We start from the raw sequence: 15401 nt of genomic DNA, 5'->3' as shown, positions 1-15401 counted from the left end.
GCCATTTCTGAGCTTCACCTTCGCATCCATGAAATACAGACCATCTATTTCAGGGGCCATTGGGAGGATTAAATAAGATAATGCACGTGGATGCCCTTTGAAAACTCTTAAGCACTATATAAATTAAGGAGCCATTATTATTAAGTTTCTCATGCAGTATCTCACACGTTATCACTGAATTAATTAAGTAATGAAAGAACGGAATTTAATGAATCCTTGGCTATGAAGAATGAAGAAGAGGAAAAAACCAAAGGTGATTTCAAAAATGTCCAGAGTTCCCGAATAAGAAATTAGTTGCGCTGTGTTTGATGGGAATAGGCACAGGGAATCCGCAGGGGAATGAGATGGGGTAGGGTTTTGTGAATCTTAGAAAGACTTAGCCCTGATAAGTCTGAGAGTCCCAGAAAGAGGACATCTCTCTGCCTCTCAAAAGTAATCTGTGATTTCTAATAACTTCACTTAATTTTTATCATCCCCGACACCATACATCATCATTTGGTGTCCAGCTGGTTGGCCTTGGATAAGGTTTTACTGAGTGTTTGTCACCTCCTCTATAAAATGGGCATACAAATAATGCCTACCTCAAAGGAATGCCATGAAGACTGCAGATAATACTTACAAACCCTTTACCCAGCCCATGGCATATCCTGGGTTCTTCATAACCTCTTCCCCCCTTACTACTGTCATCATTACTATTATTATGGTGATGCATGGAGCCCAGTGCCTGGGGCTTAAACCCACAGCCCTGAGATCAAGACCTGAACTGAGATCAAGAGTTGGATGTTTAACTAACTGAGCCATCCAGGCACCCCTGTTAGGGTGATATTTAAAACAGAAAACAGAAACATGGAAACAGCCTGTGTCCAGATCAAAACATAAAAAGCATTAAAGCTAGAGGGACCCAAAAGATCATGGGTCCAAGTTGTCTCCATCTATGCTTCTACCATTTTACAGATGAGGAAACTGAGGCCCACAGAAGAGGCTAGTGATGATCAATATCACTTCTTTGGGAGAGTTCCTATTGATTCCGAGGGTGCAAAAAAGTCTCCAGGCAACCAAGAGAAAAAAATACTTGCTGAAAGCTCTGATTTGTGAGTTTGCTCCGTGGTTAAGGCCATTCTTTTCATCTAAGGAGAAGTATATTCCTTCCAAGCTGGACTATTAATTAAAATTCAGCGATGCTAATTTTACTGCCAACTTAGGAGATTCTTATTACATTTATTTTCCAGGTAATTGCTGCTTGTACAGGAGTTCAAATAGATGTCTTTTTTAGATGGTGCAATAGATCAGAATTATAATAGTTAAATTCCTCACCCTTCATTTCGGTCCCTCCAATTCTAAAGCCTGCTAACTCAAATTATACCAAGAACTCCCTCCCTCCTTCTCTATCTCCTTCTATCTCTCTAGCACTCTTGGCTGTACTTTGCCCCATGTTCTCTCTCTCTTTCACAATGTTAAGATCCACAGAAGTGTGGGGTAGCAAAATAGAGTTTCTGTTTTGTTCTTTTCGATTTTATCAGACCATTTCCCCTCAGAGGAAGAACCACACATAATCCTGTACATAGGTATGAAAAGAGATACCAAGTGCTTCTCCTCACACCACCCATTTTTATGTTAATTTATATCCCCACTTTACAGATGAATAAATTGATACTCAGAGGAAGAATTTCCCCAATGTTACACAGCTAATAAAAAAGGCAGATTCTGGCTCTACTTCTTATTTTTTTTTATCTTATCCAGGAAAAAACTTGTAATATGCTGTGTTCCAAAACAAAAACAGAGATGGTGAAAAGGAGCAACTTCATTCTCAGGGAAGAAGGGCACCTGCGGGGAGAGACGGGGAAGCCAAATGGAACCCCTCAAGTCCTATCTAAAATCAGAGACACTCTTTCTCCCTCCTCTGTGTCCCTGGGCCTGCCTCTTACAGTGAGAAGATTTTCTTCTCCCTTCTCAATAACACTGAATTCCGTGATGATGCTCCAGCAGCATGAGGCCACACCAGAAAGTGCTTTTCAGGAGGAAGCAGCAATCACCTGAGTCCAGGCTCAACCAGCTTCATAGCTATGAGATTTCGTGTTTTTGAGATGCTTGGATCTTCCACTCAGAGTACCAATTAACTGTATGCTGGGGAAGGAGATGGTTGACAGACAGAAGCATATATTAATTTTAGAATCTCAATGCCAGTTGCCATTTACTGTATCCTTATTATGTGCCAAGCATGGTACTAAGCATTTTACATGCTTCCTCTCCATTTGCCCCAACAACCTTGTAAATTGGTGACTACTACTATAATTGGGTCTATTCTATGAGTGAAAAAGCTGAGTCTCAATAAGTTAAGTAACCAATGTGAGGTTGTATCGCTAAAAATTGGAGGGGCCATGATTTAAACCTGGGCTGTGGGTTATCTAAATCCCTTTGGTTCTACAAAGTAGTATTAGGTCAGCAGGGAAAGGAAGTATTGTGTTGATAGCAGTGGTATCCACATGAGAAGGCTTATTCCTCAAGGGAGGTGTGTACTCTATCCAACAGGGACTTAGAGGAAAATATTGGCTTGTCTATTTATATTTTGATGGCACCCTTTGTAAGTATGTACATACAAGTTTTATAACATAAATAACACATTAGTACAATAGTACATACATAATTCATAAAGAAATAAATATAGGATCTTTCTCAAATTTATTTTACAGATTGGGATCAAAAATATTCTTTGTTGGGCACCTGGGTGGTTCAGTCAGCTAAGTGTCTGCCTTCCACTCAGATCATAAGGGAACCTCCTTCTCCCTCTCCCCCTCACCCCCGCTCATGCTCTCTTTCACTACCTCTCTCTCCCTCAAGTAAATAAATAAAATCTTTTTAAAAATATTCTTTGTCTTGAGAACTAGAATTTTAGGACCTTAGAAATGGGAAGGAAGTTTCAAGAACCTCTATCCTAATTGCATGCTTCCACTCACTCTGGCTAGGTTTTCTAGGATTAACCTCCAGCCTTCTCCTGAGTGCTCTCGGTTTGTAAATTTTCAGGTGGTTTTCTTTGCCACTATTTCATAGCTATAGCAACATTAGACACTTAATTTCAGTGACTCAGATCTACGTGTCCCAACTCTAGGCCCAGTGAAGCTCTCTGCTGACTCAGAGAACACAGAATGGGACTCAAGTACAGGACATAGACTTTCATGCAAATGGTGCCCCAGGACTGGCTGACATGGGCAGACATACATGGGGAAACCAGCAAGAAGTAATCAGAAGACAGCAGAGACTCATCAACACTCCAAACACACCGGTCCCTTCAGTGGTGAGAGCTCATCCATCCTGAGACTGCTTGCCTGCTGAATTAACATGGAGCACTGCTTTTCTCTTCTGACCTCAGCCCCTCCCCATTCATTTTCCTTCCTGTGCTTAGGAATTGCAGAAGTCTTCAATCAGCGCCACTGCTCTGGAAGAAAACTGTCAAGGCACTGACAGAGAGCTGGTGGATATGCAGAATGACATGAGTGAGGGACCCTGCACTGATGTGCAGGGTGGGAAGGCAGTCACTGGAACCCCACGCAGGCTGGAGCTGTGACCGACAGAGAAATGACAGGTGTTCTTAGAGCCTGGGCGGTTCCAGAGAAATCACTCAGTGCCAGCTGGTTCCTGCATGAATGGTTCTCTAGACAGACTGACCTTTGTCACTCAGTAGAGTGTATGCCACCTCTAAACCCATTTCCAAAGCACTGACACCCAACAGAGTTTTATTCACCATTGAGCTCGCCCTGAAGAGGGCTGCCAGATGCCCCAGATTATCCATTCATTCAGCAGTAGTCATTGCTGTGAGCACCACAAGACTCTCTGGGTACCCATGCTGATGCTTTAAGTCAAGGAGCCATTTCAGGAAAAGTAAGGGCACAGACTGTTGGGACAAGACATCTGAGTTCAAATTCGGCTTTTCCAGCTACTAAACTGGCAACATCTGGAAGCTGCTGAAATTCTCCCAGTCTCCCTTTCCTAGTCTGCGGAAGAGGCTATCACTGCCATACAGAGAAAATGAGGTGGGATGTGCTGCTCCTTACCAGTGTCATGTTTCTGCCTCACTCTGCCTGAGGGCCTCCTGCTGTGACCAGAGACTGCTCTCCCCCATCAAGTGAATCAAGGCTTCCCAATCCCACAAGAGGAGCCCTCAAGCAATGATTGATATCATTGGCATATAAATATCTTGTTCCCTAGCCTCAGGGTTGAAAATGCTAAGATATATACCCCACACTGGGCCCAGAATTTCCTAAAGGGCTAAGCTCAGGCAGCATGGTGGTAACTTGTTCGATGATATGCCATGTATTGACTACCTTCCCTTTCCCATTTCAGTCCTCACTCTTCCACTGGTGTAACATAGAATCACTTCCCAGCTCAACTATCATACTTGAATCCTTGCTTCTAGTTTTGCTTCGGAGGAGACCCCAACTAAGATAATATGCATTGCCCCGGATAGCGTTTGATATGGAGCAGGTGATGAGAAGGAGCTGGCACTGATACCATGGAATTCCTGTGCAAATGGTAGACCATATCCTTTAACCCTCTACAATCCATCTTAAACCCTCCTCCTCGCCAGAGTCAAGGAATCTTACCTCTTGTGGTCTGGGTAGGTACTGTTAGAAGAGTATGAAGTTAGGCTAAGTGGATTAGCTACTAAGAATCTATTGGTAGTTTATAGCATGCCCAACACAGTGCTAACCTCTGGAGAAATGATGAAGACAGGGTCCCCGTCCTCAGGTTGGGGGGATAGGATATACAAAATTAGGAGCAGTACATGTCTAACCCACACTGCTTTGACAGAAATGGTACTTCTCAACACTTAGGCTACATGCAGTGAAGACTGCCTATATCATGCCCAGGTCCTCTTTCCTGGATGGCACACCTGAGCCCCAGCCGAAGTGGCAGTGGGTAACTCAGAGCCATCTGGGCACACCTTCATCTGGGTAGCTACCTTCCACCACCACAAGCTCCTCTGCTAGACCAGACCTCAGCTCTGACTGAATGGCCAAGAAATCCAAAATGGGACTAAGCTGAGTGTTCTTGTACTGCTGAACTTCCCCATGGGATCAACCTGAAGTCATTCTCCCACTGAGACCACATCTGGGCTTAGCTTTTTCCATGGGTCACTCTGGTTCACCTCACCTCTCCTCCTCCTGAGAACTATTCCCCAAGGAGATGGGTACTCTCGCACCTGGCTTCTAAGAAACCTGGTCTAAAACACTATCATCTGTAGAAGTTTGTAAAAATATCTCTACCTGGACCTAAACACCTCAACCTACTGAATCAGGATCTACAGATCTTCATGGATGAGGGACAGACAACTGCATGTTTTAAACTCTAATAGGTCTATCTTGGGCATCACTTCTCCCTCAACTTTTTATTTTGGAAATTTCAAACACACAGTAATAATGAAAGAGCAATATAATAATAAACACCAACACACTCCCTATCTAGATGTACCAGTTATTAACATTTTTTCTTCCATTCTCTTCCTTCCTCTTTCCTTCCATACCAAAAATAATTTGCAAGTAAATCATAAACATTATGATACTCCATTCTTTGAAAGACATGTGTCTTCCAAAAATAAAGACATTCTATATAACCCTTAAAAAGTTAGTATTAATTGGCTAATATCATCATAGTATACAATCCATATTTAAGATGCACCCTCTTTTTTAGGTCGAGGGTTGAGATTTTCTCAACTGCAGATACAATAGAGGTTCAGAAAAAGGAAAGAGATGTCTTCAAGCAGGAAGTAGGATTTGAATGGGACTTCGAAGACCTGGTATTAGAAAAGAGGACAAGGAAGAAGTAGTCGAATAGAAATAAACAAACATATGCCGAGGTACAGAAATGGGAACCGATACAGCTCTTGGTGCGAGGAAGTAACTGCAGAGACCCTGCGGACTGTGGAGGACTGTCAAGAGAAGTTGCAGGCCACATGGAATCAGAGCGGAGAGATTTGCAATTTAAGCAATCAGAGAAATGGTCACCACATACTAAGACATTTTCAATGTGACTGGCCTCATGATAGCCACATCATATTTTTGGAATACATTCAGATGGAAGAGGGGAGTTTAAAGATTTAGAGTCAAAATTTTGCTGGGAAATTAATTGGTAATTAAAATCCACTCATTCACATATTTATTCTACAAACATTTTCTAAGATCGTACTATTTTCCAGGTAATAATCTAAGAACAGGAAAGAGAAGCCTTAAAAAAGACAGACAAGTCCCCTGCTTTCCCAAAGCTCAGGCTGTGTGTGTGTTTGTGTGTGTGTGTATGCATGCATGTGTGCAAGTGTGTATGTATGTATGTTGCATGTCGGGTAGGAGGAGGATCAGGAATCATTCGAGAGTCAAATAAGTAAATGAACAAGAAAAGATCAGATTGACAGTGATCTGGTTAAAACAAAAAATAATAATAATAAAATAAAGCCATTTAATAGTGATTCAAATTAGATGTTCAGAAAAAGCAGTATGTAAAGCACAGATTGCTGGAACCGGCCACCCATTCAAAAGAACAGATTGCTAAGATTTCCCCAATTCATGTTGCTGTTTGACATTACATTGTTAGCTTTAAGTAGGCCACAGCAGAATATCTACACGAATTGGCAAATGCGACAAACCATGGCTTCTTCCAGAGAGCCACCTGTCAGACAATGGCCAGTGAGCCACTGTCTCCATGCCTGAGCCTGCCGGGCATAGAACTAGCAGTGCAAAGATCCAGACGAGGATATTCTAGGCTCTCAGAGCAAAGGCTCTATAATGCAATATAAGCCTGGTGTATCTGAGGAACACAAAGAAGGCTGAAGTTTTGTGACCCTGGGGAGACAGAGGAGCACGGGTTGGGGTTGGAGATTGGCAGGAGCTGAATCACTTGGGACCATGTGGGCCTGTCATGACATTGGGGCTTTTATTTTGAATGTGATGGGGAGTCATTGGAGGATCTTAAGCATAAGGATAGCATAATTTGAAATATGTTTTTAAAAGATCACCTTGGTTGTTAGAGAATGGTTGGGAGGAAGGGAAGAGCGACAGCAAAGAACTCAGCCAGGAGTTTAGTGCTTACAAAGCAATGAGTGTGCAAGGTCATTTGCTGCAGCGCGGTGTCATGGCGAAATACTGGAACCAGCCTAATTGTCCATTAATAGCAGACGAAGTAAATTCATAATGGTCTTTCCATATGATGGGGCTGTTCAAGAGTTGTTTAAAGAGAAAAAGACCCTTTTTCTTAAGATTAGCAAAATACCTTTAAGATATATTATTAAATGAAGAAGAAGTTGATTGTAAAGGATAGATGCTGCTCTTTTGTGTAAAATGGGGGACAGAGTACAAATGAGACCTTGGTGGGATTTGCATGTATATACACTGCAAAATATCTAAAAGTGGTTACAAGAAGCTAACAGGTCAAAGCATATTCAATTGTCATTTTTGGAATTCAAAATGATTTTAAAAAATTAACTATTGCACATGATTTGGTCTATAGGTTGTTATTTCTTCTTGTTGTTTTATTTGAGATTTGTTATAGGGGAGCAAATGGATGCAGTACAGTACTGTGAGGTGCACTTCTTAGTGTATGCCCTTTATGCTTTATTAAACCACGAAAAAAATGATCTTTTATTCCCTATTTTAAAATTAGGTAGATAAGTGATTGATAGATGACAGAGTGAGGGAGAGATGAGAGGTTCATGCAAAAGTCCAATAAAAGTTTATGGGAGCTGGGGCTAGAGTCGTAGCAGCAGAGATGAAGAAAAGACAGATTTGGGATATAATTTCGAGGTAGGGTTGATAGGACTCCTTGCTAGATTTATGTTTGGGATGATGCAATTAAGAAAGCAAGAGGAAGCAAGGAGACATCCTCACTTAAGCAATTAAATGTAGTTGCTCCAGCAACTAAATCAGTGGTGCTGTCATGTAGGAAGACTGGAAAGATGGAGGGAGCAGGTCTGGTGGGAAAGGAGATGCTGAGAAATGTTCCATGGGAGAGCACTGTAAACCCTCAAGTGGGCGCGCCAATTAGGAACAGAGTCAGAAATATCTGGGGTTCCGGAGAAAGACTAGGGCTTTGAGCTCTAAAGTCAAGAGTGATCTCAACTGTCAGAAGGGAGAGGAGGATATTTTCAAAAGGGATTCTGCAAACTTGAAAGCTCTTTCTCTTCCCTTTGTCCGGGAACATCACAGAGGTCTGCACAATAGGTAAATCAAACCAAATGTCAGGGAGAAATGAGTAAACCAATAAAATCTGAACAGGTGTCCCCACATGTAAATGCCCAGGTGCCTGCATATGACATGATATTCCATCCATGTGTGCTCGCAGACATCACCTAGGAAGTTGGGAGGAGAGGTTTCAAGGGTGACACCATCGCCTGGGGGCCAATCCAGGCTCTACAGTGGCTGAAGGACTGAGGGTAGTTTCCTCAGTGTCAAATGCTGCACGTCTTCCCACCAGTTCAGTGGGAGGTGCGGAGGCACAAAGTAAGTTCAAACAGGGGCAAAACCGAAATGATTCTATTTCCCCCCTCAAACTAGCTAATCCTACTGTAAAAAATAACTCAAAGAGAAATAGAACTCAGTGGTAGGAGAAGGCAATAAACTGACCCGGTCATATGTGGGACTGGGGATAAAAGAGTAAGTGACAAAAACAAGATAAATGGAAACATGATCAAAATAAAAACTTTTGAGAAAGCTAATGATTGGGATTCTCGGCCGAGGATTCGGGCTCAGTACCCAGCAGGGTTTGAAGTGAGCTTGGCAGTGGGGAATGGAGCAGAGTCTCTGTAGGTTTGCAGAAGAAGCATGAAAACGTAGGCTCTGAACACAACCGCACATACTTATCTTCAGAGAAGACGGTCCCCGGGTGCTTCTGGCGAGTGCCGAGCTGTTAGCCTTGCATCCTCTCTCAATTCTAAAAATGGATAATTAAATTCTATTGCTCTAATGAAATTCCCCCTGTCGTTTACACTGCAGAGCGTGCGTGGAGCCTTCCGGGAGACTGGAGGGAGCCCAGCGTAAGCAGGAGATCATCTACGCAGCACAGAGCAAAATAGAGATGAGTCATTAGCTAATGAGGGTGAGCCCTGGGGGTGACTCCAGTGAGAAATTCAAAACTGAAACTGGACAAGATTAGATCAAAACCTCTTACGTTCTTTAGGTGCAGGGTTGTCCCCACTGAACAAAATCCAGGTAATTTCTACATGTGTACTTAGTTTGGTGTTATGAATATCTGGGTCTTTGCTAGCCCTGGAGAGAAATACACAGAAACTAGCAGGCTAATGGGTCTCTTGTCTCCTTGGAAATTTTCCAGAAAAAGAGGATGTGACCGTATATAGAAGCATACGTTGTTCTTATACTCACTACTTCTATTATTGGATCCGTGACTGACAAGGAAGAAAGATGGTATGAAATGTATGCGAAATTTTAAGTATACATATATTTATGAATATACATTTGAGGGTTCTTGTGGAAAACCAAAAGCTCGGCATGGTGAAGATTCTTACAGAAACATTTTAAAAATAAGAACTCATATTTCCTCTTTGAGTGTGAGGTCATGAGGCCCTCGAGATCACTGTGGTGCTCTGAGGTTGGCCTGCCGCAGTCAGTGAAATAGCATAGGCCCAGGAGAGCCTGTTTTTTTCATCTGTGTTAGGTTCTTATTCCCTTTTTAACAATGGGAACTTGCTACTGACCCTTACAGGGAGTTCATTAAAAAACAAAACAAAATACATACACACACACACATGCATGCTCACGCGCGCGCACACACCCACACATAAATCTTCAGGATCCAAAGAGATACCAAAAAATGTACATTGATATTATAACCTAAGACAGGAGCAACGGGTAAGTGGGGGAGGAATGAATTAAGGGAGCCATCGTGACAGTGAAATGCATTATTACCTAGTTATTCATGCACTCTTGGCTTTTCAGGTGATGAACTTTTCACACCAGAATTGGGGAAATTAATCAACTTTTCCTCCCTGTATGTCTTCTTGTGTCTTCTCTACTGTCTCATCTAATTGTTTTGCACTCAATATGGACATTGTTCTCATTTCAACTTTCTCTGCAAAGCTCGGGTGCCCTTACCTGACCCTGAAACACATTCTCACCTCTTCCAGCATCACATGTCTCTAGTTTCTGCAGTGGTTCCTCCAGCAGACATGAATGAGGAAGTTCCTTGGCTTCTTTTGTGATAGTCGTGCGATCCCAGAGCCTCGCCTCTTGCTCGATCACGATCACACGAACAGAAACTTCTCAGTTTCCCTTGCTGCATTTAACAAACTCTCCTCTCCTCGCCTCTCTCCCAGTCACCCAGGAGAACCATGAAGGCTCCAAAGGTGTTGGTGACACCTAGGACTGGCTTTTGTGAATGCCCTGAACACTGTCCAACGGCACCTGTAAGATAATGACCTCGCTGCAAAATATACCACGAATGCTTCTCATTTTGTCTAAATGATTAACAAAAAATAAAGAGGGTGAAGAAGACTTTGGATGTATCCCATTTCTGAATACCTCCTGATATAGAGGCTAAACTTCTGGAAGGCTAAATAAATTTTGTCATTATTGCCCAGAGTTTTCACATTCTGTAAGGAAGCTCCTCTTTCCTGTGACACAACCCATTTACATGCCTTCAGAATCATCCTGGGAATTTAAGACCTTTTGAACACCAAACTAACGAAGGCCCTGGACGTCAACTCTCAGGTTTAAAACCGTTTATTTGAGCCAGTGTTGACTTCACTCCTATGTGACAAATTTACAAAGGAAGAGACGCAGCTGGGCACATGAAATATAAGATGATTCTATGTCTTAAGTACTTAAAGCCTATTACCAAAATAGGTGTGCAATGTTGCCGTTATAAATATCATGCTTAACACCTTTTGATTCTTTTTACTCTGAAGTGTCCAACCTATTATGGAACAAAGAAAGGCCGTCTTTTAAATCTCGCTCACTTTGGCTTCCTCGGAGATGGATGGGCCCCCTCTGAAGCCCAGCTTCACATAAAAGCATGGCAGTACACGGCCATAAATTTGTTTTACATCAGCTTTTATGTGAGCCACGTCTGGGCCGGGCTTCATTATCCCCTTTTTTGTTTTGTTTTGGTATTTTGACTGGGAAAAAAAAAAAAGTAGTCTCCAGCAATTCAGATGATTTGCTTTGTAAATAACATGAATGCACGTGCCCTTAGAGAAAACCCCTGGGACACGTGGAGCCTGTGGTCTCTGTTCTGGTATGACAAGATGAACCATTGGCTTATGGAGGTGCCTTCCTGGGCCATCCCAGGGTCTCTGGACCTGACCACTTTGCTCTGGTGGAGCCATGGCTGGCCTTAACTCGTCACGGGCAGGCCCCCAAAATGCCATGTGGAAACCGGGGGAAATCAGTACATGTCAATGTCTTGAACCTATCACGTGGTCTCTACAGAAATGCTCTAAAAACTTGGGAGTTTTATTTTAACGTTCAAAGCTATAGGAAGTTGTGATTCTCTGATACGATCACATGTATACTTCCCGAGCTGTGCCTATTCAAATGCAGACTTTTAACCACTGGCTAAAGGATCTGAATTATATTTTAATCAACACCATTTAATTAGAATTAAGGGTGGTGTAGTGGAAAGAACTGTGGAATGAGAGGAGATGTAGGTTCGTTGGCTGTGTGATTTGGCCAGGTCAGTTTCTCTGAGCCGTTGCTTCCTTATTCCTAAATGAGAGGCTATTACCAGATAATCTGAGAGGTTTTGTCTGATTCTGTCTGGCTCTCTGGGACTGTGGTTTTATGATCACTGGGTGCCTATCACAGAGGAGAGAAACCACTAGTCCTCGACTGGTTTGTATCTGGCTTAGGGTAATAGAGTTTGGATCCCTGACAACTGAGTCCAGAAAATATTTTCTTTCCCAGAGAGCTGTCCTATTGAGGAGAAAAATTCGGATGACTTAAAAATAAACTGGAGCTGAGGACCTTTTTCCCACCAATAATGTAATGTCTTAAAGTATTCTGCTAGGATTAAAATGGTGGACTAAACTCATTCGCTTCCAGTTTCTTCTAAAAAAACAATTGAAATATAAGTACAGAAGTGTAAAAAGGAATAAAATATTACTAATATTAATAGCTATGAGAAGAGGGGCTTGGATATGGGGGTGTCATTAACAAGCAGGCATTTTAAATGCATTTCATGGATATGGAAAGCAGAGCTGAATAATGAAGCAAGTACAAAAGGCTACCACCTACAAGCAGCAAGAGGTGAGGTGGGATCCATCCCCCGCCAATGGAACCCTATGAGTTTCTGAGCTTGGAAAGAGCAGACATACTGAAGGGAATGAAAAGTCAAACTGAAAACAAAGAAGGATAAGAAGTGAACACTTTGTGGAAAGTTAAGTCTTTTAGTTAAGCATGTTGATACTCTGTTGTGGTTCTGCCTCTCACTGCCCAGAGCCCACAGTCAGAATTCCCAATTATTTTCTTATGTAAATAAGGGTTGCTTGGGGTAGGGGAACCAGAAGCAAGAAAGACAAAGGCTCAGATTAAAAAAACAAACAAAACAAAAAACAAAAACAGGAAAACAAAACAAAACAAAAAACAAAACAAGACAAAAAACCCTGCAAGGAAAAGACATGATTTTGAAACCAGTAAAGAACTTCCTTCATCATCACCATCATCACATCATCATCGCTGACAGACTTGACAAAATACTTTCTCCATTATGAAAAGGGGAATGATTGGTGTGTAAGAATGGGCTCACAAATATTAGAAAGACAACTGACAAAATTTTAAGTGCTATAACTAGAAAATGAAATTAAGAGAATAGCCCAGATATAAAACAAAAAGTCAAAGACAAAGAAATTAGAGGGAAAGCTAAGAGGTAAAGAGGAGCAATTCAAAAGATCTAACACCAGCTAAAGTGAACCTTAGAGAGAGAAAATGGAATAACTGAAAAAGACAATCATTGACAAAACAATAGATGAGAATTTCCAGAGCTGAAAAATAATGAGTTATTAGATAAAAAGAAAAAGGTTTACATCTCCATATATTTCATTGATAAAGAGAGGATTCTAAAAGCTTCCAGAGGAACAGAATAAAGTTGCCTACACGGGTATGAGAATCAGGCACACATTCCATCCTACTTCCAGTTAGCAGCCTACATGTAGGAAGATCCTATAGCAATGTTTATGATGTACAAAGGGAATATAATTTTTTATTTTTTAAAATATTAATAAATATTTATATATATATATTATATTTGTATATGTATTATTTGCTTCAGGGGTACAGGTTTGTGAATCATCAGTCTTACACAATTCACAGCACTCACCATAGCACATACCCTCCCCAATGTCCATAACCCCACCACCCTCTCCCTACCCCACCAGCCTCCAGCAACCCTTAGTTTGTTTCCTGAAATTAAGAGTCTCTTATGCTTGTCTCCCTCCCCAGTTCCATCTTATTTCATTTTTTCCCTCCCTTCCCCCCATGACCCACTGCCCTATCTCAAATTCCACATATCAGAGAGATCATATGATAATTGTCTTTCTCTGATTGACTTGTTTCGCTTAGCATAATACCCTCTAGTTCCATCCATGTCATTGCAAATGGCAAGATTTCAGAGTTTTTTGATAGTTGCATAGTGTCCATTGTGTGTGTGTGTGTGTGTGTGTAAAATCACATCTTCTTTATCCATTCATCTGTTGATGGACATCTAGGCTCTTTCCATAGTTCGGCTATTATGGACGTTGTTACTATAAACATTCGGGTGCACATGCCCTTTTGGATCACTACATTTGTACCTTTAGGGTACAAAATACTCAGTAGTATGATTGCTGGGTCATAGGGTAGCTCTATTTTCAACTTTTTGAGGGAATAAAATTTTAAGTCAGAGTGCTTACCTGGACAAGTATCCAATTGTAAGGGTAGAAACTCACTTTTAAAAACATAGGAGCTAAAAAACTTTGTTTCTAAACCACCTTTGTTGGGGAAAATTGTTTGAGAATGTACTGCATAATCCCAGAAGAGGCAAATGTGATCCAAGAAACGGGATTTCATTTAAGAGAGCAGCAGACGACATTTCATGACAGCTGCTATATGTGAAGCCTAAAAAGCCACCCACAGAGACTGGAGTAGAATGGATCTCCAAGATGGAGATGAGCAGGGAACAATGGAGACTTCTGGGAATAGAAGGAGTAATTGAGAGTTTGAAAAACATTTAAAGCCACAACAAAGGCAATGGTACAAGAGAAAGGTAATTATTCCTCACGAAAAAATATTGTATCAGAAATTCATGTTCTAAATAAGAAGCAATGTAAAATGAGGCATGATTCTAGGCAAATGATAGGGTGTGAGAAAAGAGAATCTCTTTGACTTTGAATCGAGGCATCGGCTCATCAAGAGGACACCTGTAGAGAAGGAAATGTAATCTCAGCCCTCTCCTTGGCCAGAGATTGAATAATATTTTTCACCGTCACAATAATGTAAATGCTATTTATTAGTTCTCAACTTTTAAAGAAAACCTATGTATGCTTGTGGGGGGCTGAGACAGAAGCCTTATTTGTGCTGCAGACCAGAATATAAATGATGTATCAGCCTTGTCAATGAGAGAGAAAGGAACATGATACAGAAGCGGAAGTAAAGAAAGAATAAAAAGTTAGGTATGAATGCCCTTCTTTTAATCAGAGAATATTAAAAAAACTACTGTCAAAAAGCAACGCTGTAAAAATAAGGATTTAAGTATATTTAAATAATTTTGAATATAACCAAATGGGATAATTTTTGAAAATAATAATAAAATTTTAAATATTAATAGGACATGTGTGTGAGAAAGAGAAGCAATAATCTAAATTTTCATCATCCATGTAAGAAGTAATTTAATACTGACTAAAATTGATAAATCAATTAAGCTTACTTCCTAGGTTAGAGCATGGTCTCAACCTTAGCTTCAGACAACCATTGCTGATGTCTGGGCCCTGCCTGAGAGATTCTGATATCATTCCCGGGAATGATGCTGGAATGTTGAGATGTTTTTAAGTTCCGGTGGGGGGGGGAGGGGATGGGAAGTTCAGCGTAGGCTGAGCCCCTGCTCTGGAGGTCCTCGAATAGGACTGCAAGTAGAGGGAGTGGGGAGGGGGTCAGCGACAGTTTATCTGCATCATTAGCTTCTCTCACTGTTGGATTTATTACCATGTGTGTATACTAACTTAATAGAAATTGAATTTACAACTTTAAAAGTGGATTTGATAACAGGGGACATCACTGAGTTACAGAATCCAGGTGAGTCGTGGCTCCGAGCATTATAGCCTCCAGGGCCTGGGGTTGAAGAGTCCTTCGATGTCCTCTCGTCCTTCCTCCTTCCTTTAGAGAAGAGGATACTGGGGCCCAGACAGGCTGAGTCATGGGCTGCCTGCCTCAGGT

The sequence above is a fragment of the Lutra lutra genome, chromosome 10, assembly GCF_902655055.1.
Source record: "Lutra lutra chromosome 10, mLutLut1.2, whole genome shotgun sequence".
NCBI classification, from domain to species: domain Eukaryota; kingdom Metazoa; phylum Chordata; class Mammalia; order Carnivora; family Mustelidae; genus Lutra; species Lutra lutra.
This window is presented reverse-complemented; position numbering follows the sequence as displayed.